This window comes from Amblyomma americanum, chromosome 8, assembly GCF_052857255.1.
Source record: "Amblyomma americanum isolate KBUSLIRL-KWMA chromosome 8, ASM5285725v1, whole genome shotgun sequence".
NCBI lineage: Eukaryota > Metazoa > Arthropoda > Arachnida > Ixodida > Ixodidae > Amblyomma > Amblyomma americanum.
The window spans coordinates 88503946-88527007 of NC_135504.1; the positions used below are offsets into that span (position 1 = coordinate 88503946).

At 48.2% G+C, this 23062-nt stretch overlaps 1 pseudogene; it reads right to left on the reverse strand.

Moving 5' to 3' along the window:
* LOC144102590 (uncharacterized) overlaps positions 1-20482 on the reverse strand; it is a 46410-nt pseudogene extending 25928 nt beyond the window's left edge.
* Positions 20483-23062: the final 2580 nt, after the last annotated feature.

The window sequence follows — 23062 nt, forward strand, 5'->3', positions numbered from 1 at the left end:
ACCATTGTGTGGGTCATAGTTAAATTAGCCTGGCAAGAGACAAGGACATTGACAAGGGTAAAACCTTGGGCATGTCGGTAATGGCGATCCATGGTATGTGTGTGCAGCGCCAAATGGGACAAGGGACAAAGGAAGACGCGCACAACACAGGTGGCAACACGATCCCGACTGACAGAAACCTAGGCGACCAAGACGAAAGTGACTCGTGAGGACAAACAGGCGCATGTGCCCGGGAAAAAGTATGACAATCAGGTGATCGAGGAACTACAGATTGCTCAGCGATTGTTCAAGAAGGCAGCTCTCTTTTGGGCAGGGAGATAGAGGACTTGCTGACGCATTTATCTTCCAAAGCAGCGATACGAGCTGCTTCAATAATTTCACGTGTTAACTTATCCAGGAGTGTGCCCACGATCGGGCACTTATCCAAATATGGCACAAAACCACACTCCTTGCAGTGCAAAGCCAGATTACTGCCAGTTTACGTTTTCAAGTTGTTTTTGTGTTCACGAAGGCTCCCATTCAAGCAACGATCTCGTTGACAAACACACCACTTGCCATAAGAAAGGTGGATGTCATAAACAATGCAGTGCATTTCACGAATTTATTCTTCTGATTGCAGGACCGCAGCTTTTCAGTGCACTGCAGCTTTTCGGGACGTTTATCGGCGGGCAAAGTTTTTTGCATAGCGCACTTTCGCTTTCGTCCCAATTTTCTTGAGATTACGGGAAAAGCAATGAATGTAAGAAATGACGGCAATGTTGCTTTTCTTTTTCTGAAGGCACAGACGGTAGTTGACCTTCCTGGCGCTTTTTCTTCCGTATGTCTTCAGCGACCGAAACACAGATATCAGCTGGGTAGCCTTCTTCACGGAGTCTTGCGGGTTGTTCGTGAAAGCGCTGGCTGATTAGGGGGGGAGGGGGGGGAGGCATGACTTTTTTATTGCATTTCTCAAGCTTAAAATTAATAATGCCTCATTTTGCGAGTTTCGAATGTGCAGATCTGTAGGGGAGTGGAGGTTTGTTAGTCCGAGGGGAATAGCTCCAACACATGTGGTTGTACAGGAATTTAAAACGGATCTCAAGAAAGCGGATGTCGTTGTCAGTTAACATTTCCTTAATCAATAGCAGCGGTGAAATACACTCCTGTACATTAGAAAAAATGCCGGATGCCACCTGCTCTAAGCACGATGGCGTACACTCAACCAAAAAAAAAAGGAATTGTCAATAAAACGAAAGATTCTGACCACATCCAGCCCACATGTGGTCAGAATCTTTCGATTTGTTGACGATTTCTTTTTTCTGGTTGAGTGTACACCATCATTCTTAGAGCTTGTGGCATCCGGCATTTTATCTAAAGTACAGGAGTGTTTTTCACCGCTGCTATTGATTAAGGAAATGCCAACTGAAAACGAGACCCGCTTCTTGATATTCGTTTTAAATTCCTGGACAACCGTGTGCGTAGATAACCATGTGGGCATCGCGCTAACAAACCTCTACTTCTCTACACATCTGCATATTCTAAACTCGTAAAAGCGAGACATTATTCTTTTAAGCTTGAAAAATGTCCCAGAAAAGTCATGCCACCCCCCCCCCCCCCTAATCAGCCAGAGCTTTCCCGAACAACCCGCAAGGCTCCATGAAGCAGGCTACCCAGCTGATATCTGGGTTTCGGTCGCTGAAGACATACTGAAGAAGAAGCGCCAGAAAGATGAACTACAGTCTGTGCCTTCATAAAGAAAGAAAGGAAAAATTGCTGTCTTTCCTTACATTCATGTCCTGTCCCATAATCTCAAGAAAATGGGACGAAAGCGATTGTTCGCGGGATTTTTCCAGCCTCTGAAAAACTAAGTGCGCTATGCAAAAATCTTTGCCCGCCGATAAACGTCCCGAAAAGCTGCAGTTCTTCATTAATCAGAGGAAAAAAATCGTGAAATGTACTGCATTGTTTATGACATCCACCTTTCTTCTGGCTAGCGGTATGTTGGCCAATCTAGTCTTTGCATGCATGAGAGTCTTCGTGAACACAAAAACAACTTTAAAACTTTTACTGGCAGTAATCTGGCTTTGCACTGCAAGGAGTGTGGTTGCGTGCCATTTTTGGATAAGTGCCCGATAATAATATTAATAGTCATGTTTATTTTCGCCGCTGAATACAGAAGAGCGAAAATAGGTGGCTGGAGGAAATGCTGCTCTATCGGCAGCTTAACGGTGCTCCAGCCATCTTTACATCAGAAGCAATGGCGAGGCATACAGTGCACATCTGAGAGGCCATTGTTTTTTTTTTGCTTTTTTTCAAAGGCCTATCTTGCAGTACAACTGCACTTGCAAAACGAAATGGAAAACGAAAATAAAGGATTCATTTTTATACACGTGCACAACACAGGGATGATGAAATAACGCTGAAAGACGGAAACAGAAGGTGGAAACGGACATCGTGGCCAGACACCGGAATCGGTAACGCGTGAAATAATTGCTGCAGCGAGTATCGCTGCATTGGAAGATAAATGGCGAGCTGGCCTTCTTCATCAATCGCTCAGTCGTGCATGTCCGTAGTTCTTCGTTCACCTGAATTTCGTAATTTTTTCCGGGCGCATGCGCATCTTTGTCCACACAGGTGACGTTCGTCTTGGTCGCCTAGGTTTCTGTCAGTCGGAAGTTAGTACCTGTGTTGCGTGCGTCTTCCATTGTCCCTAATCCCGTTTTCCGCTACACTATTATATCATGGATCTGGACATTAATTTTGTTTCAAGGTCGAGGTTAACTTTTTTTTCGGGGTGGGGAGGGAGGGTAGGCTGAATTGGCGGACGTCTCCCAGTGGCGGACGTCGGCATTGATGATTGGCCAAAGGAAACGAGATGAGACCAGCTTCTGCGTCGCACGAATGCCAGGGTGGCTCATGCGATGCAATTTTTGAAAAATGGTGCAACGGAAAGCCAAACATTATGGAATCGCAGCGCTGGCAGACAAGGACACAGAGAGGACACACACACACACTTGCACTGGAAAGCCAAAGGTTGGTAAGAGCGAGAGACGCCAGTGTTTGTCTCGCATGCAATGAAATAGTAGGAAAACGGCAGTAGACATTCGGGGAAGGACACGGACGTGGATGAGGAGCGAAGACGATGCAGCTCTGGATCGTTGTGCTGTGCAGCCGCTAGCTTCCCCATGTCCACTGGTGATTCGGACGCCATGGTACTAACACAGGAAAGCGCATCATGAGCAGTATTCTCCGGGCATGGACGTGGCGGAGATCCACTGTAAAGTCGAAGATAAAACACAGTTGTCTAATATCACGTGCAGTATAGGTGCTGTGGTTTCTTTGGAAGGCAAACGTCAAGGGTTCATGGTCCGTGATGACGTGAAAGTCTCGGCCCTCCAGGAAGTGGTGAAAATGCTTGATGGTGAAGTACACAGCGAGCAGTTCTCGACCGAAGGTGCCGTATTTAGTCTCAGGTGGCTTCAGCTTTTGTGAGAAAAACCGGGAGGCTGCCAACTAGAGACGTGCTGCTCGAGAACTGAGCCGACGGCAGTGGTCGAGGCGTCGGTGACAAGGCGCAGCGGAGCGTCAGGAACTGGATGTATGAGCAAAATGGCGTCTTCGAGCGCCTTCCTAGCACCAGCAAATGCACCTGCTGCGTCTTCAGTCCACTCAAGTGGCGCAGCAGAATCTTTTTTGGCGACCAAGAGATCGGTCGGAGGCTCCAGGGAAGAGGCCGAACTCCAGGAGAAAGTGGCAAATAAAGTTCTGGATGCCCAAGAATTCTCTGAGATTTTTTAAGTGACTTGGGGCAGGAAAACGTTGAATGGCTTTGACTCTTCTATAACCGATTTCGCCTATCCTCTCCGCTACGTCCCGTGCCCCAACCTAACGAATGTCGAGAGGCAGAATACCTTAGGGAGTGACAAGGTGGCCTAGGAACTCTATTGTGGCTGCGCCGAAGAGGCACTTGTTCGGGTTGACGACGAGCCCATATTCATCAAGTCCATCGAAGAGGGCGCGCAGATGGGCTTCATGCTCAGAACCGGATGAATTTGCGACGAGGAGATATCGATGTAAGCGAACACGAAGTCGAGGCCTCGCGTAACCTCGTTGATAGTTCGCTGAAAAGTCTGTGCTGCGTTGCGCAAGCGAAAAAGTATCCGCACATGCTCAAAGAGGAGGAACGGTGTGGTAATGGCCGTCTTTGGAATATCAGCGGGCTAAGCCTTCACTAAGTCAATTTTAGAGAAGATCGTGCACGTAGCCAAATTTGATGTGACGTCCTTTATGTGAGGAAGTGGATAGCGGTCTGGTAAATTGTGACAATTGAGGGCGCGGTAATCTCCACATGGTCTCCAGTCACCCGGATCTTTGTTTTGTATCATGTGAAGTGGTGATGCCCAGTCTCAAAAGGAAGGGTGTACTATGCCGAGTTCAAGTATATGTTGGAACTCAAGGCGAGCGATAGCGAGGCGTTCTTCAGGCAAGCGGCGAGGGCGAACATACACCGGAGGCCCCGAAGTGACGATGTGGTCAGTGATAGAGTGCTTCACCGGTGACTCTCTGGTGTGCAGCTTTGTTATATTAGGAAAATCAGCGAGAACTTTCGCATACGGCGAAACAGGGACGACAGCGCGAAGCCCCGTCGTCGCAGCGGTGGCGAGGAAGCCGTTGACAAAGAGGTGCGAGCTGAGATCTATGAGCGTGCATGCCAACAGTTAGGTTGAAGAAACTGAGGAAGACCGCGCGAGAACAGCTTGCGAGAAGTCAGCGATAACGAAGGTCCAACAAAACGTGCTGTGCCATCCCAGGTTGAGTCAGGGACCGCTGGCCGTACTGTCGCGATAGAAAGAAACGAGAACAAAGCGGCGCCTACGCGCTCCACTGTTCGAATTTCTTTTCATGGTGCTTTTACCTGGCTGGTAAGAAATATATGTACGTTAGAGTCACCCTGAAATGCATCACTGACGACTCTAGCTTACTCTTGCTACCACCAAAGTAAAAGTGTGATAAAAAGGAATGCGAACACCGGAGTTTGTAGGCTGCGCTCTGTTTTCATTTCTTTCCATTGCCCCCGTACGGGCGAATGGGAGTGTTGTTGATTGCTTGAAGCGGGGAGGTCTGGTTGTTGCTACGGCGACCTGGCCAATAGGCCGCTATGACGCTCACCTGTGCTCCCGTGTCGAGCAGGAAGCGTGCGTCAGTGATCTTGTCCGAAAAATAAAACACGTGGCATGCCCGTCCCCCAGCACCACTTCCCCCCGTCAGTGGCCGGTCGCAGCGTTTGCCGACCAGGAGCACGAGTGGGTGCACTTGAGAGCAGAGCTGCAGAAGGCACGGTGGTACCAGCATACATCCCGAGGGCAAGGTGTCTGGCCGCGCGTCGGCGGCGTGACGGAAAATTCGGCGTGGTAAGGGCGCGAGGACACCAAGCCGCTTGGCAAGAGCATCAATTCGACCTTCGATGCTGGCAAGCTGGGAGTCTGCGGTAGTAGTTGGAGGCGGAGTGGTCACAGAGCCGGCGTTGGGGTGCCGTGAGTAGTCCGCAACAAGGTCAGCGAGTTCAGCGAGCTTGTCTAATGAAACATCACCCGCAGAAGTGAGGATGCATGGGGACCGTGTGTTGGGGAAGACGTTGAACGAACAACTCACGCCGATTGGGTCGTGCTGAGCAGCGGAGTCTCAAAGGAGCTGGAGCATGCGACGGAGGAGCTTCGAAGGGCGGCTGCCACCAAGCTAAGTAGCACTAAGAAGCTGCTAGCGTTTGCTGCGCTCGGGCGCTGACTTGCGGTCGATGATAGTTGCCTTTAACGTGTCGAAGGGTGGAGCCGTCTCCGGCCAGCTGATGACTGATGACGTCCACTAAGTCTTCAGCGACGTTAGGAGGCAAGGAGGACACAAGGTGGAGCAACTTGGTCTCCTGGCCGGTGATACGTTGAAGCTGCAAATGCGCCTCAACCTGCAGGAGCCATGCGCGCGGGCTATTAGGCCAAAATGTGCTGTAGACAGCAGCCACATGCAGCGGCTAGGCCGTCTGCGTGGATTGGTTTGGCTGCGCTGCTGCGCGCTCGCGTGAGGTTCGCGGCCGCTGGCACGTGCCTCAGGCATCTCGGGCTCGTGCCGAGATTTGCCTGGCTGGAATAAAGCTGTCCGGTTGGCGTTTCAACGGTCCTGCTTTCCTCGACTGAACTAAATGGCGGCAGGCTGACTTGCTGGAATGCGGCCACCGAAGCACCGAGAGGCTGAGCGTTCTGGGGCGTAACAGGGGTTTCCCTTGTGAGCTGGTCACTTCGGTGATAGAAGCCCTTGCCAAGGAAGCTCGATGCCCACCGAAGCACTGCCTAAGTGAAGAACCGCACCGCCGGAGACCCGTGGCTATGCCGTACTTCCACCAGATTTCACATCGCCTCAAAAAAGTGGCCATGAAATGTGAGGTCCCGGTGGTCATCACGGCGCCCAAGATGCTTTGAGGCACGTGCAATATGGTGCAGGGAAATGAAAAAAGAACGAATGCCGCTCTAAGCACGTAGACAGGTTCGTTCCCTGCAAAACAGGGGTGGTTTACCGAATACCCCTCACATGTTGGAATTGTTACATAGGGCAAACTGGACGTTGCCTGAATGTTAGACTTCAGGAGCACCGCGCAGCCGTTGAATCATTGGCGGGGGGCGGTGAACTGGCGAAACATTGTAGCCATTGCCGTAACTGCACGCCCAGGTTCGGAGACACAACTGTCCTAAAAAAATTACCGACTCAGCTTAGCAGGGAAATTTTTGAAGCCTACAGCATAATAATAATAATTGGTTTTTTGGGGAAAGGAAATGGCGCAGTATCTGTCTCATATATCGTTGGACACCTGAACCGCGCCATAAGGGAAGGGATAAGAGAGGGAGTGAAAGAAGAAAGGAAGAATTAGGTGCCGTAGTGGAGGGCTCCGGAATAATTTCGACCACCTGGGGATCTTTAACGTGCACTGACATCGCACAGCACATGGGCGCCTTGGCGTTTTTCCTCCATAAAAACGCAGCCGCCGCGGTCGGGTTCGAACCCGGGAACTCCGGATCAGTAGTCGAGCGCCCCAAGCCTACAGCATTAGAAAAGAAAATGACCATTGCATAAGCACCACTTACATATAACTTGTCAAAGAAGGAATTCAACTATCTTGATGCTAACTTGTGCCACGTGCGCCCGCATGTCATTGTCACGTGATGGTGTCTGCTGTATATCAGGTGTGATTACGAATCTTGTATATATGTGCTTTTCCTTCTAGTAAACCTCATTTGAAGTTCCGCGTTGTGTCTTGTGCATTCTTCTCTTCGTCCCTCGTCGTTTTGCGCGGTTGCAATATACACTCCCTTGTGGGACACCTATGTTGGTTACCTTGAATTCAGAAAATGAATCAGCAACGAACGCCACGTTTTGTCTATCAAATAAATAGTTTTTTAGAAACGCTACAGAGGGACCAGTTATGAAATGAGCTTCAAGTTTGGCAATAAATTATAGGGATTAATCGTGTCGAAAGCTTTAGTAAAGTCTAAAAACCGAGCCAACTATATTATACCAATGTCCAGTGATTGTTTAAAACAGTCAGTAAGGCGAGGCAGCGGAAGATTAGTAGAACTTCCCGAACTCAATCTGAATTGGCAAGTTTTTAGTAAGTGAACCTTACTTAAGTAATTATTTTTCCCAAGGGTAATCCACAATATTATAACTTTAGTTGAAAATATAGATATTCGCCGCTAATTATTTACAAGCTCTTTGTGACCTTTTTTTAAACACTGGAATCATTTTTGCTTTGTTTGGAATATCAGGGAAAATTCCAGTTTTGAAAATTAGGTTGATAATATCCATAGGCGATTACATCAGATAAAATAGGAGCAGCGAATTTTAAATGGCGCACACAAATGTCACCTAAGACTGGGCTCGTATTTTTTTTAGTTTAGGAATAGTTCGGTGTACTTCAGGGGTGACTGGAAATAGGTATAATGAATGTGAAGTACGGTGCTTGTTTGCTTGTGAAGTTGGGTACGGATTATTGTAGGATGATAAGAAGTGATTGCAGAAAACAATAGCATTATTTATAGGTTTGATGGCATGACATACTATTGCAAGGAAGTTTAGAACGTGCGTTCAAAAATTCCTTCAAGACTTTCCACTGTTTCTTGGAATTATTTTTATCAAAGTTGAACGCTTCCACATTTTTGCAAGGCGCAGTTAGGCGCGCTCCAACATGTCATTGGAGTATGCGACTTCAACAAGCAAATCCCCCCGCCTCTTACCTGCCCCACTACCCCACCCCATCCCTCTCCCTCCCTTACCGAGCGATGGGAGACCTTGCTAACCAGCCCCGCCGTGGAAGACCAGCTCGTCCTGATCTCCAGGGGCCAGGCGGCTAGGGAAGCATATGGGTCCCGTGAAGAGGGAACCACTTCCATCGACGGTGTCTAAGCAGACGTCGAGCTCGAATCAATAAAGTTGTTTCTCCCTCTCTCTCCACATAATGTTTTTTTTTGCGCGACTTGCTAGTTCGATGGCAAGTGCGCGCGAGTGGGAGTTTCTACGCATTCAGAATATTTCTTTTAGAGGGCTGCAAGCGCAAAATTATAAGGCTGTTTTTTAAGTTTTCTGATACAGATTATTCTTTTTGCGAATGGTTTCCAAAAACGCATTATTCTTCCAAGGGTTAAATGCGATTTTGAATTTCATTGTACATTTGACAGCAGTAGTGCTAGAGGAAACGACCTGTAAGAAAGACGTGCAAAAGTACTCAAGCGCCTGCAGAGGTTCGCGAAAATTATAAACTGACCAATCGTTACTAGTCAGGGATTCAATAAAAGCTGTGTCAATAAATACAGATGTTAACTACATGCGATTGGGGCAGAATGCTGTTGTGTTAATGGATACGAATATAGGAAAATGGTCAGTTATTTCGACGTTTACCATTCCGGAAACGAAAGAAAGCGATAAATTTGAAAGTGCATGATGGATTAACGAATGAGTGCCCTGGGAGGTATATGTACTCGGCGAATCAGTTAGGCATTCAAAGCCGTAGCCAGTAAAACAATCAATATAGGCTTTGTATATAGAGGAGCTGGTGTCGAAAAGATTGATATTTAGGTCTCCACTGAATATTATTTCTTTATTTTCCCGAGAAAGGTTACGAATGATTGCATCAATTGAATCAATAAAATCGGACTCAGAAGATGAAGGATATCAATAAATGCAGCCCGGGATGGATTTACTCTTATGGTTAACAGGAAATAATGACTAAATTTCAATCCGGATCGACTGCTTCGCAATAGGAAGCGTTAATAAGTAAGTCATTCCTACGAGTTTATGTAACACAAGAAGAAATGAAATGACAGAGCCGCCATGACTGTGATTAGGGCGATGACAATATTCGGCTAGATAATAATGATATGCAAATGAAAGAAAACGAGTGGTGCATCAAAGCGATAGACTTCCTAATGCCATTATTAGTTTTGCAGAGGCTGCATGCATTAAAATGAATCAGCCAATGTTGATGTTTGTCCAGTAAACGTCTGAGCTCAAAATGCGAGAGCATTGTGATTGTGAAAGATAGCAGAGCAGATTTAGTTAGAAAACAAACACGAGTTAAAGATATCAAAACTTAGGTAAAGATGAGGAAATGAGCAGTGGCGAGGCATATAAAGCACCGATGGTGCCTTAGTGTAAAAGTGAATTCAAAGTGAACGTAAAAGTATCAGGTGGAGGACAATGGATCGGGGGGGGGGGGGGGGGCAGATTCCATTAGAAAGTTTGCGGGGATAAAATGGTTAAGCCTGCGCAGGGCACGGTTAAATGGAGGTCAGTGAGAGCAGTGGGCGCAGTTGGTGCTGCAGTGATGATGATGATGGTCATGAATTCTCACAGTCTGCCTTTCTTGTGATGCACGACGACCCAGCCCTGGAATCTTCGCGGGCAGTGCGCGGTGCTCAAGCAGGTCGTTGCAGGCCGAGAATGTGTCCAGCGACTGAAACGCATGCGGATACGAGCACACATAATCAGTGTCACCTTCGTCTTATCAGCGCTACTCTCAGCTGACTTCCGCCTTCAACTGGCTTCAAACTTCCCTTTGAGCAAGTATAAGTTGACCTGTTGAAGAAGACAGCGCGACAGACGAAGACAAAGGAGGCACACAAAACGAAAGGACCGATGCCTTCTTTCACACCTCCTTTGTCTTCGTTTTTCGCGCTGTCTTCTTTAGTAGATCTCATGTAACAACTAGCCCAGACAAGAGTTCTAAGAAGTTGATCTCCTTGGACACTTTTGCAATTCTTTTACCCGCAAAGGTTGGACCATTGATGGTTCGACCAACTTTGAGAAACCAGGCACAGCCTTCATTCCGCGCATTATGTTCCTCTTTTAATGAGCGATCCTAGCATGCTCTAACATGAAAACCCCCTCGAGTTGTTGGGGAATAGGAAGATAAGCCTATCGCTAATATTGTGAGAGAGCTCTGTACCTGTAGTAATTTACAAGGCAGTCGCCACGTTTTCAAGTTATTGCAATACCCTCGAATGGGGTCTTTGACAGGTTAAGCGCAGATTCGGCCCGTTAAACTCGGTTTGCTGCAAGCCTTGTTAATAAAAAAATTCAGATGGAATGAACAGCACATACGCTGGAAAGTGCAGATAAGTATTCTTAAAAAGGGCTCAAAAGTGCTCTGGAAGGAACTATCAAATGCGACCGTGTTAAAGATAAACGGCGGCGCACTGAAATTAAAAACTTGGTGCGGGCTAGGTCTAAGCGTAATAATCTGTGCCACTGTTCGTTTCACATATCGCATACGTGTTGGACAATACGGCCTCTGAATCTCCTACATGACGGTGACCCGAACCAGGAACGGGAAATAAATATTTTCTCTCTCTCTCAATTCACACTCGAAAACACAAGGGAGAGATAGAAACCAAGAAACGACATCCCAAGTGCTACTCTTGATGTTTCTGGTTTTCTTCATGATCTCTGTTTCATTTTTGTGCTGCTTCAAATTTCAGAGAAGACTGCCTGACTCCTAGCATTATGACTTTTCCGGTCTCTCGTCTCTCGTGAGGCGTCAGTCTAGGTATTATTGCGCGTTATTTGAAAGAAACGATATACTTATACACAGTTGTGTTTTCTGGATTAAGATCTGCTTCTGGTAACGAGTTAGGTAACGGCGCCAGTTGTTTTCACGATGTATTGACTTTCCCTCTTTTGATGCCCAGTGCTATCCTGATGTTGGGGAGTGGTACCAGATCTACAGGAATTACTACTACGACGAGGACTTTGGAGGGGCCGCAAAATGCGTCAAATACGAGATAGACGGAGCTTATGTTAACTTCAGTTCGCCTGCACTTATCACCTTCGCACCGAACGGCTCAAAGTGAGAAACAAAGGAGTGACAGATTCTGCTTGATTTTGCGTGTGTGTGGTTCTTTGTTTTACTTCTAGGTATTTTTCGCTATTGTATTGATTCGTTTCTTGATGGCATTTTATGTAAGTACCCTCTCTATACAACTCTTAATTTCGGAGGTGGCAGCGCATCAAATACACAAGTTAATAAACTATGTAATACCACTGGGCTACAAACGTGACCAATGTCCCCTTTATGGTTTTTTTCATGAAAAGTTAATTAGTCAAGGTCTGTGCATTAAACCCGACACATCCTTCCCATGTACCTTACGGGTCGTTTAACTTGAGAGTCCAAGCATATTTCTCGGTAAAATGACTTTAGTTGCCATTTTTAATCTCAACCTGTGAAATGTTCAGATTGATTTTTGTTACCTGCCTAATGTTCAAACAATAAAACTTTTGAAAGAAGGTGAAGAATTTGCATTATCTTAGCCTATTCATCCCTACATAGCAGAAATGTAAAAAAAGTTGATTTATTGGCAAAACCGTCATCACCGCGATATTTAATTACGTTAACCTCTGCTTGCCTCCGAAAAATATCACAGTGCACTAATTCTCAGGTTCAAAAATTGTCAATATAGAAAATCAAGAATGATACATCAAGAGCCTGTGCATATGTAGGATTAGAAAAAAAGGCTGATTCTTCTGTAGATAAAATTAGCACTGCTGCTAGTAGTCTACGAGCTCGCTTCTTGCGTTTTTGGCTGCTTGCAGTTTTACCTTGCTTTGCTAAATACGTTAGGATACCGTTTCTGGTTTAATGTTGCAACTTAGACATACCTCTGTGAATAAATGAATGCAATTCACATATTTTGCAGCAAGAATTGTGCGTGACACGCCAGCAATGCAGCTTTAAAGATTCGCTGTGCATGTTATTGCAGTTTGTGAGAAATTTGTTTGTGAATAATTTGTGAGAAGGATTCGCCTCTGTGTTTTGGCTGTGATAGCGGTATTATTATAGAGGGGCCCTGTATTTAGCCCATCGAAATTATTTCGGCTGAATTTATCTAAAAGATGCTGCCGTCCGCGTTATTTCGACTGTCTTCATTTTGTTTTCGCGAAAGATTCACATGAATCAATTACAACTGCCTAGCACGACGATCCCGTTGCTTCACTTTGCTAAATGATTGAAGCCCGGCGACTAGACCAACCTTACTTGTGTGAGGTCCCGGTCAGGCGGTTGGCGAGGGTTGGATCCAAGGACCAGGAAGTTTTTATCTATTTTTGTAGCTTCTGAAAATGCCTAGATTTCCTCTCTATAGCCGTGTGGCTGAGTTCGGGTGGATGCAATTGTATAATTAGTTCCTGATCAATTACTTGAAAACAGCGATAATTGACGTATGCTGTCGGCCCTAATTTACGCATTTTATTCTTTATTTCAGCACCGGCATCCTGGCCTTGAGTCCATCAGAATGCTACGTAGCAAGAGACAAGTTTACCTTTTATCGCGATGATCGTAAGTGTTTTATGTGCACGTATTATGATGAGTCCTGAGAGAGCAACTCGAGAGCCACGGCAAATAGCCTCGAACCGCATTTGTGTTTACCTGTTCATCAAAACAGAGAAAGGGTAGACTGAAACCGGATAGCAAAGAGCTGCTCTCTCCCATACCGCTGGTGTGTCGCGGGTGCTCTCTCTAGTGGGAACTGGAGCTGCAATCGCGGCAGCTGCTGGCACTCTCGCCGCGCCCGTGTCCCCATAAAACGCGGAGCCCTTCGTTAGGAGTTCTTATAGTAAGATGTAAGTGTCGCAGTGACCGACAATGCTCTGAGTAATAAGTATCGCTGCTTTTCACCTCTAATTTCGCTTTACAACGTTGACACCGATACCGGCAAATTGAGCATGTCTTGTAGTAATGCTAGCTATCTGCGGCAGGATCAAAAGTGAACTGTCTCTAGAGGTAAAACATACCTTGACTCGTGTGGGTGCCGGCAGCAAGGGAACGGCAAAATCTTTCCCATCTTCCGAAAAGTGGCTTGCATTTGTGCGTTTCAAGCTATCTTCCACGCGCCCCAGCGCTCTGTTTTATATGACTAAAGATAAATCAGTTTCGAATCTTTAAACTCCATGCGTTAAGCAAACTTAAATTTGAAGCTTACATAGCGCAGGTCACGCGGGGCAGTGTATAGCGCATCTTTCGGTTTCTTCCGGCACACTGAGGCCAACATATCAGCTCTCTTCTTGAAGTTGATCCTCTTCCGAAAACTTGTCCTGTAAGTTGAACGTCCTCGTAGAGCACCACAAATCCTTCCTCCATGCTATGCCTTCACATGTCAGATGAGACATTAAAGTCGTAATATGCCTTGCAGTTACATAAGCAGTCGGTGCGGGAAGGAATGCTTTATGTAAACCCTGAAACCATTATTACGGTTATCTTAGTGCGAATAAGTGAAGAACATGACGAGGAAGGCGCCCGTCTCGTCCTGTTTGTTCCTTCCTCACGTCATTGCCATATTCACGCCAAGTTGTCTGTGATACTGGACCAATTAGCCCTCCAAAGAGTTTTTCTACATTTAGTACGCTTCGTGAGGTGAGCCTGTCGAAAAAACGGTATACCTATTTTTACAGATATCCCTTAGGTTAGTAGCTTGAGTTAAACAAATGGTTTGTGTTATAGATGCGATGATTCACCGAATGTTGTCTTTCTTTTTGAGAAATAGCCTTTAAGACGAGACACTCGCTGACTAGCTCCATCTAAGGCGTGTAATGCGACAGCAGCGCGATACAAACCAAAACAAGAGCTAGAAAAGAGGAAAAAGAAATCAAAACGTGAAATGGGGCAGTGTGCAACATTAAACAGTGCAAGGCCCCGATGGTTATACAGACCGCAGAGTCGCACCCGTATGCGATGGTATGCTGACATTTTCAGAAAAAAAAAAACGGGCTGCAATTTTACTGTGCCAACCATCACATGCCTTTCAGAAATTAGGCGCGTGGATGTCATTCATGGATTTTGCAATTTGTGCACCAGAGGTAGCTACGAAGTCTCCGTTTTAAAACTAACTTTATAAACGTTCGTAAGAGCAAAGAGCTCTCTCAGTTTACCTCCCAGCCAAGTTCAATAGATGGCAACGGTAGTTTAGCCTCGGCTGGAAACGAACATCATTTTCAAACTGCGCACGCTGACTTTACTTATTGCGCAGGGTTATGGAATCTTACAAGGTGACATGTTATTACATGCTGCCAAATGTAATTAAAGTAGTGTTAGAGTTGAAAGAATTGAGCGTTTGATTCAGGAACTTTTTTCAGCGAACATAACTTGCTCTCATGGTATAAAATTCCGCGTTTCTGCGTGTTTTAAGTTATAATACTTTCGTTCGAACTTAAAACAAAAAACTTACACCTCGCGGTACTTCCCATTAAGTCATAAAATGAGAAAACTTAATGATTGTTCAATTTTTCTTCTAAAGAGATGCTACTAAATGAGTATTCAGGCTGAAGGTTTTAGTGAAAATAATAACACCTCTCTTCGCCGCGTGTCACCTGGTCGTGTTCTGGCCATATTATATTACTGGGTGAGGGCTGTGTACTTTACACTAACGCAATATGTTTTTACACTGACCGCTTTTTAGAATCTTATTCGAAAGCTTTCACTGAGCCCTGCTCTTTTTGTTAGTGCCTAATTTTTCTATAAAACAAAATTATGTCTTTCACCAATCAAGCAACCCGATTTACAACTCTTCAAACAACAGGAGCGAAACCACTGAGAAAAAGAGATTAATGTATATGCTGCATTATTTTCCCCAATCAATTATCTTGGCATCACGACAAACGGCTCACTACAGATGTTCTTACATGCAACCTTTGGCATTCTGTTGGACATTTGTGCAAACGAATTGCGCACCTGCCATCTGAAATCCACCCCAAACTGATGTCATAAAATAGGATCCTCTAATACCAAGCAGCAAGGTTCTGTTACTCAGATTACGCACCTGACAAGCATCACAGCTTTCAGAACCCGTGCGCAATTACCATAAGTTAGTTCGTAGCGCAAGTTTGTGTTCTTGCTCCATTTAACGCTTCAGCATAACCTTTTTCAGGAATCAACAGAACCTCCTTAGCAATGCGATCATACTTACAATGTGAAACGCTCCGTATGCCACGAAATTAAACAGTTTGACTACACTTATCGCTTTGTTGAGTGTGATGTCCCTAAAATTTGAAGAACTAATCCCCGCTACGAACAGCATGTGACATTTCGCAGTTTTAGTGCGCAGGTGTTTTTTTCCCTTACCTGTTTGCTACTGGAATTCAAGTGTGTACAATATTTTGTTCAAGCTTAGTACTTGACCATCTGTGTTTTTTTATTCTGATATTGCTGCTTCATGGAAGTACGGTACAGTGCTACGTAATATAAAGTGCTGTGTACTCCGTAATATTAAATGTGATCGTCGGTCGTCTGCTTAGAGATCTTTCCTCTTCGCGCACTATTTTTCGAGCGGAAATAGTTTATCATTTATTTCAAAGACCCTCATCGCCCTGTGGCCATACTTGAGGTGAGTGAGAGAGAGAGAAAACTTTATTAGGAATATATATGGAGGAAGTATGAGAGGGCCCTGAAGGGACCCTCCCTTACAAACACTAGGTGGGCTCCTCGTTGCAGGAGCCCATTGGCCTCCAGGGCTGCTCGGGCTCGGACGACTAGGGCCTTTTGGCTCGTTAGGTCGGAGCAGTTGAGCAGGGCTGCCTCCCAGTCCTCCGGGGTGGGGTTGGGTTTGGGGTCTAGGTTCGGGATTGACTGGCATGCCCACACCATGTGGTAGATATCCGAGGACTTCTCCTCACAGTTTGGGCATTTTCCCGTGCAAGCCGGATCAAAGAATTTCAGAACTGCCGGGCACAGCAGAGTTTTGGTGAAGAGACGGAGGAGAATGTGTTCCTCCGTCTTAGTGAGGTCCTTGCATGGCTTGGGAAAGATTGAATGTTCAGATTGGTAAAGTTGTGTTATTTCCTTAAAGGTAAAGACGGGCTTGGGATCGGGATCCGCTGCGGTAGGGTTAGAAGGCGTTGTTACCCGGAGAGTTAGCGCGCGGGCGGAGGCATCTGCCATATCATTGCCTTCGAGTCCTAGATGAGCGGTAGCCCATACTATCGTTCGGGGAGCGGGGGCCCCGGGATAGTCACTGTTTTGAAGAATGCGGTAAGCTAAGAAATGAATGTATCCCTGTTCAATGTTTCTACAGGCCCCTCTCGAGTCAGTAATGATGACCCGCGAGTCCCGGTCTGCGGCGGCTAGCGCGATAGCGACCTCCTCCGCATGCGTTATGTTTTGAGCTCGGAACGTAAGTCCGTTCACCGTAGCTTTCTTGTGTACGACTGCGGCCGTGTACCACCCCCCACGGTGGGGTCCGGAGGCGTCCACGTAAAAGACTCCGTGTTTGTCACCGTAGTCGTAGGCTAGAGATTCCGCCCGCGCGAGGCGTCTGCCACTATGGTCTTCCTTTGACATTTTGGCCGGGAGAGGTCGCACGTTCAGGGCGAGTCTCCAAATCTCGGGGACACGTGCGCGCTCATCCACGAGTGTTGTGTGATGGCGAATGTGCAGTCGGGCTAGTAGGCGGCGACCCGATGGCATTTTCGAGAGTCTAGTGTATTGGTTCGTCAAGTGGGCTTCCCGAAGCTCGGCGAATGTGTTAACCATCCCCAGGCCCATGAGGCGTTGGTTAGACGCGTTTGCCGGGAGGTTCAGGGCACACTTGTACATTTTTCTGAGGACTACCTCGAGGGCATTTTCGTCAGATTTCGGAAGGTGAAGGTAGGGGGTCGAGTAGAGGACTCTACTGGTTACGAAGGCATGCGCCAGCCGCAAGGCGTCTTTGCATCGTAGCCCCCCGCGTTTGTTAGAGACCCGGCGGACCATTCGGCCTACCTGAGTTCCTACCTTGCACAGTCTGGCTAGTGTTGTTTCAACTCGTCTATGTTTGTGGCTGAAAAGACCAAGTACTCTGATCTCGTCGTGTTCCGGTATGGGGCCGTTAGGCAGGGATAGTTCCAGTTTGGTATCGCACTTTGGTGATGGGCGAATGTGCACAAATTCAGACTTAGCCGGGGAGCACTGAAGGCCGCAATGGCGAGCGTAGGCATCTACGATCGCTGCCGCTTGCTGCAGGTGGGTTCCTATGTCACCGACTGTGCCGTGTTTGGCCCAGATGGTTATGTCGTCAGCATACAACACATGCTGAATGCCTTCGACTTTCGCCAGCTGGGCCGGGAGATTCATCATGGCGAGATTGAAAAGGAGCGGAGAAAGAACCGCGCCCTGCGGGGTTCCTCGAGTTCCTAGCTGGTAAGGGCCGTGTTCTCCGTCTTGTATCCTGATGATGGATTGTCGCTAAGATAGGAATTGTTTGACATACTGAAAGGTTCTGCGACCGCAGTTGGTCTGGGAAAGATGTTGTAAGATGCTTTCGTGTTTGACATTGTCGAAGGCGCCCTTTAAGTCTAAGGCGAGTAATACCTTGTCGCTTAGGGGGTATTCGACGGGGTTGAGAATTTCTCGATCGAGTTGTAGCAGAATGTCCTGCGCGGATCGGTGCGGGCGAAAACCGTACATGGTGTCAGCGAATGCGTTGTGGTCTTCCAAAAATTCGGACAGTCTATCTCGCGCCATCGTTTCCATAAGCTTTCCCGCACAAGACGTAAGGGAGATGGGGCGAAGGTCGTCCGTGTTTATGGCTTTGCCGGGTTTGGGAATGAGAGACCAGAGCGGTCTTCCATTCGATTGGGAGGGGTTCCTCGCCTCGCCACATAGAATTGATGTACGCGAGGAGGTCTTCGTAGGCGGGGTCGGGGAGGTTGGCAAAAAGTTTCACGGTAATTTCGCCCCTTCCCGGCGCCGTTCCTCGCTTCATTTTACCCAGTGCCGCCTTCAGGTGGTACAGTTGGAACGGACGATCCAACTCCGCATTCTCGGAACCTGCATAAGAGTACGCGGGCCCTCGGGGGTCCTGTTGAGTGCAAAGGTATTAGTCTCGTAGTTGTTCTGCCAATTGAGAAGTATCTCCATCGAAGCTGTGGATAGCCCGTTGGAGATGCTTTTGCGTCTCTGCACGAGTCTGTGTTGGGTCGATTAGGGCGCGAAAAAGACGCCACGTACTTCGGTTTGACATTTGCATAACTGCCGTGTTACAGCGATCTACCCAGTTGGAGTCGGCGAGTTGGGCTGCGTACTCTGCCGCTCGCTGGGTGAGCTCGGTGATCCGGGCTTTAAGTTTCCTGTTGTGTTTCTGTCGGCGCTATCTGCGGACCAGGCTATGCCGTGCCTCCCAGAGGTGCAGGAGGTGGTTATCCACCTCCAGCGTGGCCTCCGAGAGTTGAATTTCTTTCTGTATCGAACGAAGGTATGTAACCACTTCCTGAGTCCACGCGTGGTATCCACGTTCGCGAATGGGGGTCGGGTTTGTGTAAGATTGCCGGAACTCATTCCAGTCGGGGAGTCGGGCTTGCGCGTGGGGTCTTGCCAACGGTGTAGTCCTAACGGTGATTTGGATGAAGCAGTGCTCGGTGCCGAGGGTTTCCTCGGTGTTTGTCCACTCAGCATGTCTGATGTTCTTGGTGAAGGTAAGATCCGGACACGTGTCACGGGTCACGAAGTTGCCCACTCGCGTTGGGTATGCAGGGTCTGTGTGGAGAGTTAGGCCTAGCGTGGACGCGAGGTCCGCCAGCTTGCGTCCTCGCTTCTCTTCGCGCACGTATCCCCACAGCAAGCTGGGGGCGTTAAAGTCGCCCAGGATTACTAGGGGGTCCCTGCCTGCTGTTTTTAGGGCACGACTAAAGAGCGTCGCGAAAGTGGCATTTTTGAGCTTTGGGGAGCAGTAAACGTTGAGTATGTGGAGTGGTGCGTTTCTTTTCCTGAGCGGAAGGAGTGTCACCATCACGTACGAGAAATCGGTTTGGAGGTCGAGGTCGACCAAATTGGCCGTGTAACTTTTATGCACGCAGATGCAGGAAGAGAGGTCCTGCTGGAAGGTGATATAATTTGTAAGAGTGGCGCCACTCCCTGGCTCCTTGAGGGCAACCACTGCCGGCAGAGAATCGAGGGTTGATAGGAAAAGTCTGAGGTCCGCCCGCTTAGCACGGGAGCGGAACCCGCGGCAGTTCCATTGGGCAATTTGGACAGGGGAGACCGAATTGGGTTTGGGGGTTGTTTAGTCTTGGGGTTGTTGCAAGCCATGATTGTTGTTTATGTTAGCGAAAGGACCTAACGATGCTATCCCGGGGCCAGTGCTGTCGGAGGTTTGAGTGTCCTCCGAGCCGGTGAGCGAACAGCTATCGTCCTCGTCTTCTGAAATAATGGTTTTGGTAGTTTTGCGGCGTTTATTCGAGGCGATTTGTCGAGTAATCATCCCGGGGACCGTCTGGGCAAACTGGGTGATTTGCTGGGCGATCATCTCGGGGATTTGAGCAAATTTTTGGGTAACTTGCTCTTGAAAAGTGGAGCAGGCTTGGACGAGCATTGAAATTTGGTTCTCGATAGTGGTGAATCGTGCCTCGAAACGTGCTTCGATGGCGGTAAATCGTGCCTCGAAACGTGCTTCGAGACGGGCCTCGAGTGAGGTTTCTGCTTTTTGGGTCGCCTTAGGCGCCGCGGCCTCACTCTCCATAATCTCGACCGCAGGGGGAACTGAGGGAAGAGGAGGGGGAGTATGATTCATTTTGGGCTCTAGTTCGGTGATTTTCTTTAACAGTAGCGCATTTTGGTTCAGCAGCTTCTCATTTTGGGCCCTGGGTGCTGCCATTTCTTCGTTTTGCCCGACACTTTGTGTCTTAAGGAGGAGAGTGGAAGGAGAGGGGGAGAGAGAAGCAGCCCCGCTGGAACCTCTCACCTGGTGTCCGTTTTTGACGACGTTGGCCCAGGCCCTGGGGGCTCCGTCTTGCGTCTGCGTTGTTTGCCGTTTCTTCTCCGGGCCGTTGTGTGGTTTAGGGGCCCCTCCGGTGGTTGTTTCCCATCGGTGGTGAGTTGCGGCTGTTTCTTGGTATTGGAGGTTCCCTGGCTGGCCTCTTCACCTCTTCCTCCGGGAGGGCCCGAGGTGGTGGCTCTCCTCTTGGGCGCCGTCTTGTTGCTCTTTGCCCCCATGAGGGCAGCCATTCTTGGTGTGCGGTATTTTGCCGCACATTCGCGAGAGTTGGTGACGTGGGCGCCACCGCACACGGAGCATCGCGGATTGCATTCATGAGGGGCCCGCACCCCCTCCAATTAAGCGACTGGGGTTCCACAGGTTCCGCAGATGTCCGGTCGCAGGTTTGGACACGTCTCCGATCGATGCCCAACGATTCCACACTTGTCGCAGGCAGGGATGGTCTTCTAATAGTTTCGCACAGGTGTAAGGACGCTTTCGTAGTGCACGTATCGGGGCTTCTCCTTCCCTTCGAAAGTGATGCGTGCTTTGTTTGACTTGCCGAATTTTCGGATTTCTTTGATGGTACCGGTGCGCCATTGTAATTTATGTTGGAGGGTTTCGGAGGTGTCCTCGGTGAGGACCGTGATTATTCCGTGGCAGATGTCTTCGGAGTGCTGTTTTAGGTACCCGTAAAGTGGGACTGATCCATTGCTGGTTTCTAATACAAACTCCTCGATGAGTCGGCTCGCCGCCTTGACATTCGAGGTGTACACGACAATGATGTTTTGGTCTTTAGAGGGTATGATGGTGCTGGATTGGGCCAGTTCCGGTCCGAGGTGTGCCGAAAAAGGAGTGCCGTAGCCTTTCTTCATGAAAGCCTCGTGAAGAGAGAAATGCGTTCTTCGTTTGATGATGATGACGAAGTCTTCGGGTGTAGGCTTGCACATTGGTCGTTGTTTCCACTTTGTTAGGATCTTGCCCTTGCCTCCCTTGGTGCGCGTCGTGGGAGCGTCCGTGTTTTTGTTCGACAGGTTGGCTCCGGTAGTGGCGTCGGGAGCTGTCGACATCTGCGTTTTAAGCTGAGTGCGACGTGCAATCAATCGGGTTAGGTCTGGACGAATGGAATCCGGGGGCGTGTTCGGATTTACGTCATCGGTGACGGCGATCGAAGTCCACGCCATCGTCTCAGGATCGTAGCCACGCGATTGGGGCACGTGGGTTGTCATATTGACCTCAGAGAGCCGGTCCCGCCCGGCCGAGGGTAGGCTTCGTCGCTAGGTTTAGCGACGGCGCCCACGTGGTCGGGCAAAAAACGGCCGTAAAAATTGGTGAAGTAGACCCAACTGGCTGAGAGTGGTGTCAGGTTGTGCCGCTTGGTATTCCAGATCCATGGATGCCAGAATTGATGGAGTAGGATGCTTTGGGCCGCGGCCCTGGCCGAAAATCGGCGGAGGCGATACCGCACACGTCTGCTCAGTCGCGCGACAGCAGCGCCCCCCTCTTGAGGTCAGTGAACGAGGTGGTAATATACAGGACATACGGCTCATAGTGCTGAAGAGAGGAGAAATTCCAACAAACTAGTATTGTGTGTAATGGTTTCATCATCATCATCATCATCATCATCAGCCTTACTACACCCACTGCAGGGCAAAGGCCTCTCCCATGTCTCTCCAATTAACCCTATCCTTTGCCAGCTGCATCCACCCTTTGCCTGCAAACTTCTTAATCTCATCCGCCCACCTAACCTTCTGCCGCCCTGTGCTACGCTTACTTTCTCTTGGAACCTACTCCGTTACCCTTAAAGACCAGCGGTTATCTTGCCTTCGCATTACATGCCCTGCCCAAGCCCATTTCTTTCTCTTGATTTCGACTAGGATGTCATTAACCCGTGTTTGTTCCCTCACCCGCTCTGCCCGCTTCCGATCTCTTGACGTTACACCTATCATTTTTCTTTCCATGGCTCGCTGCGTTGTCCTTAACTTAAGCTGAACTCTTTTCGTTAGCCTCCACGTTTCTGCCCCGTAGGTGAGTACCGGTAAGATTATGCTGTTGTACACTTTCCTCTTGAGGGAAATTGGTTAACTGCCACTCATGATCTGCGAGAATTTGCCATATGCGCTCCACCCCATTCTTATCCTTCTAGTTATCTCCCTCTCATGATCCGGATCAGCTGTCACTACCTGCCCTAAGTAGACGTATTCCGGCACAATTTCTAGGCTCTCCCTGCCAACTGTGAACTGTTGTTCCCTTGCTAGGCTGTTGAACATTACCTTGGTTTTCTGCATGTTAATTTTTAGACCCATCGATCTGCTCTGCCTGTAATGGTTTATGGTGGTTTAACGTCCCAAAGCGACTCAGGCTGTGAGGGACACCGTAGTGAATAGTTCCGGAAATTCGACCACCTGGGGTTATTCAACGTGCACTGACATCGCACAGTAGACGGGCCTCTAGAATTTCGCCTCCATCAAAATTCAACCGCCGCGGCAAGGATCGAACCCCCGTCTTTCGGGCCAGCAGCCGAGCGCTATAACCACCGAGCCACGGCGGTGGCAGTAGTATATTATCTAGTTCTTAATTCATTTAAAGTGCGCAATTGTAAAAATTGTTTTATACAGTGTCCTCGAAGAGGACCTTCATGGGGACAAGTATTTTACCCGTATGAAATGAAAACTGGACCAGTGAAAGAGTTGCCCAGCATGAGCCATGTTGTACTTAGTGATGCACGAGCTGAGCTCTTAGAAAGTTCGCCCATTGATGTTTCGATGCTGCGCAACGTTTATAAAAACGCATGCACGTTCTCCCCAGTTCCACAAGGTGTACAACCACAA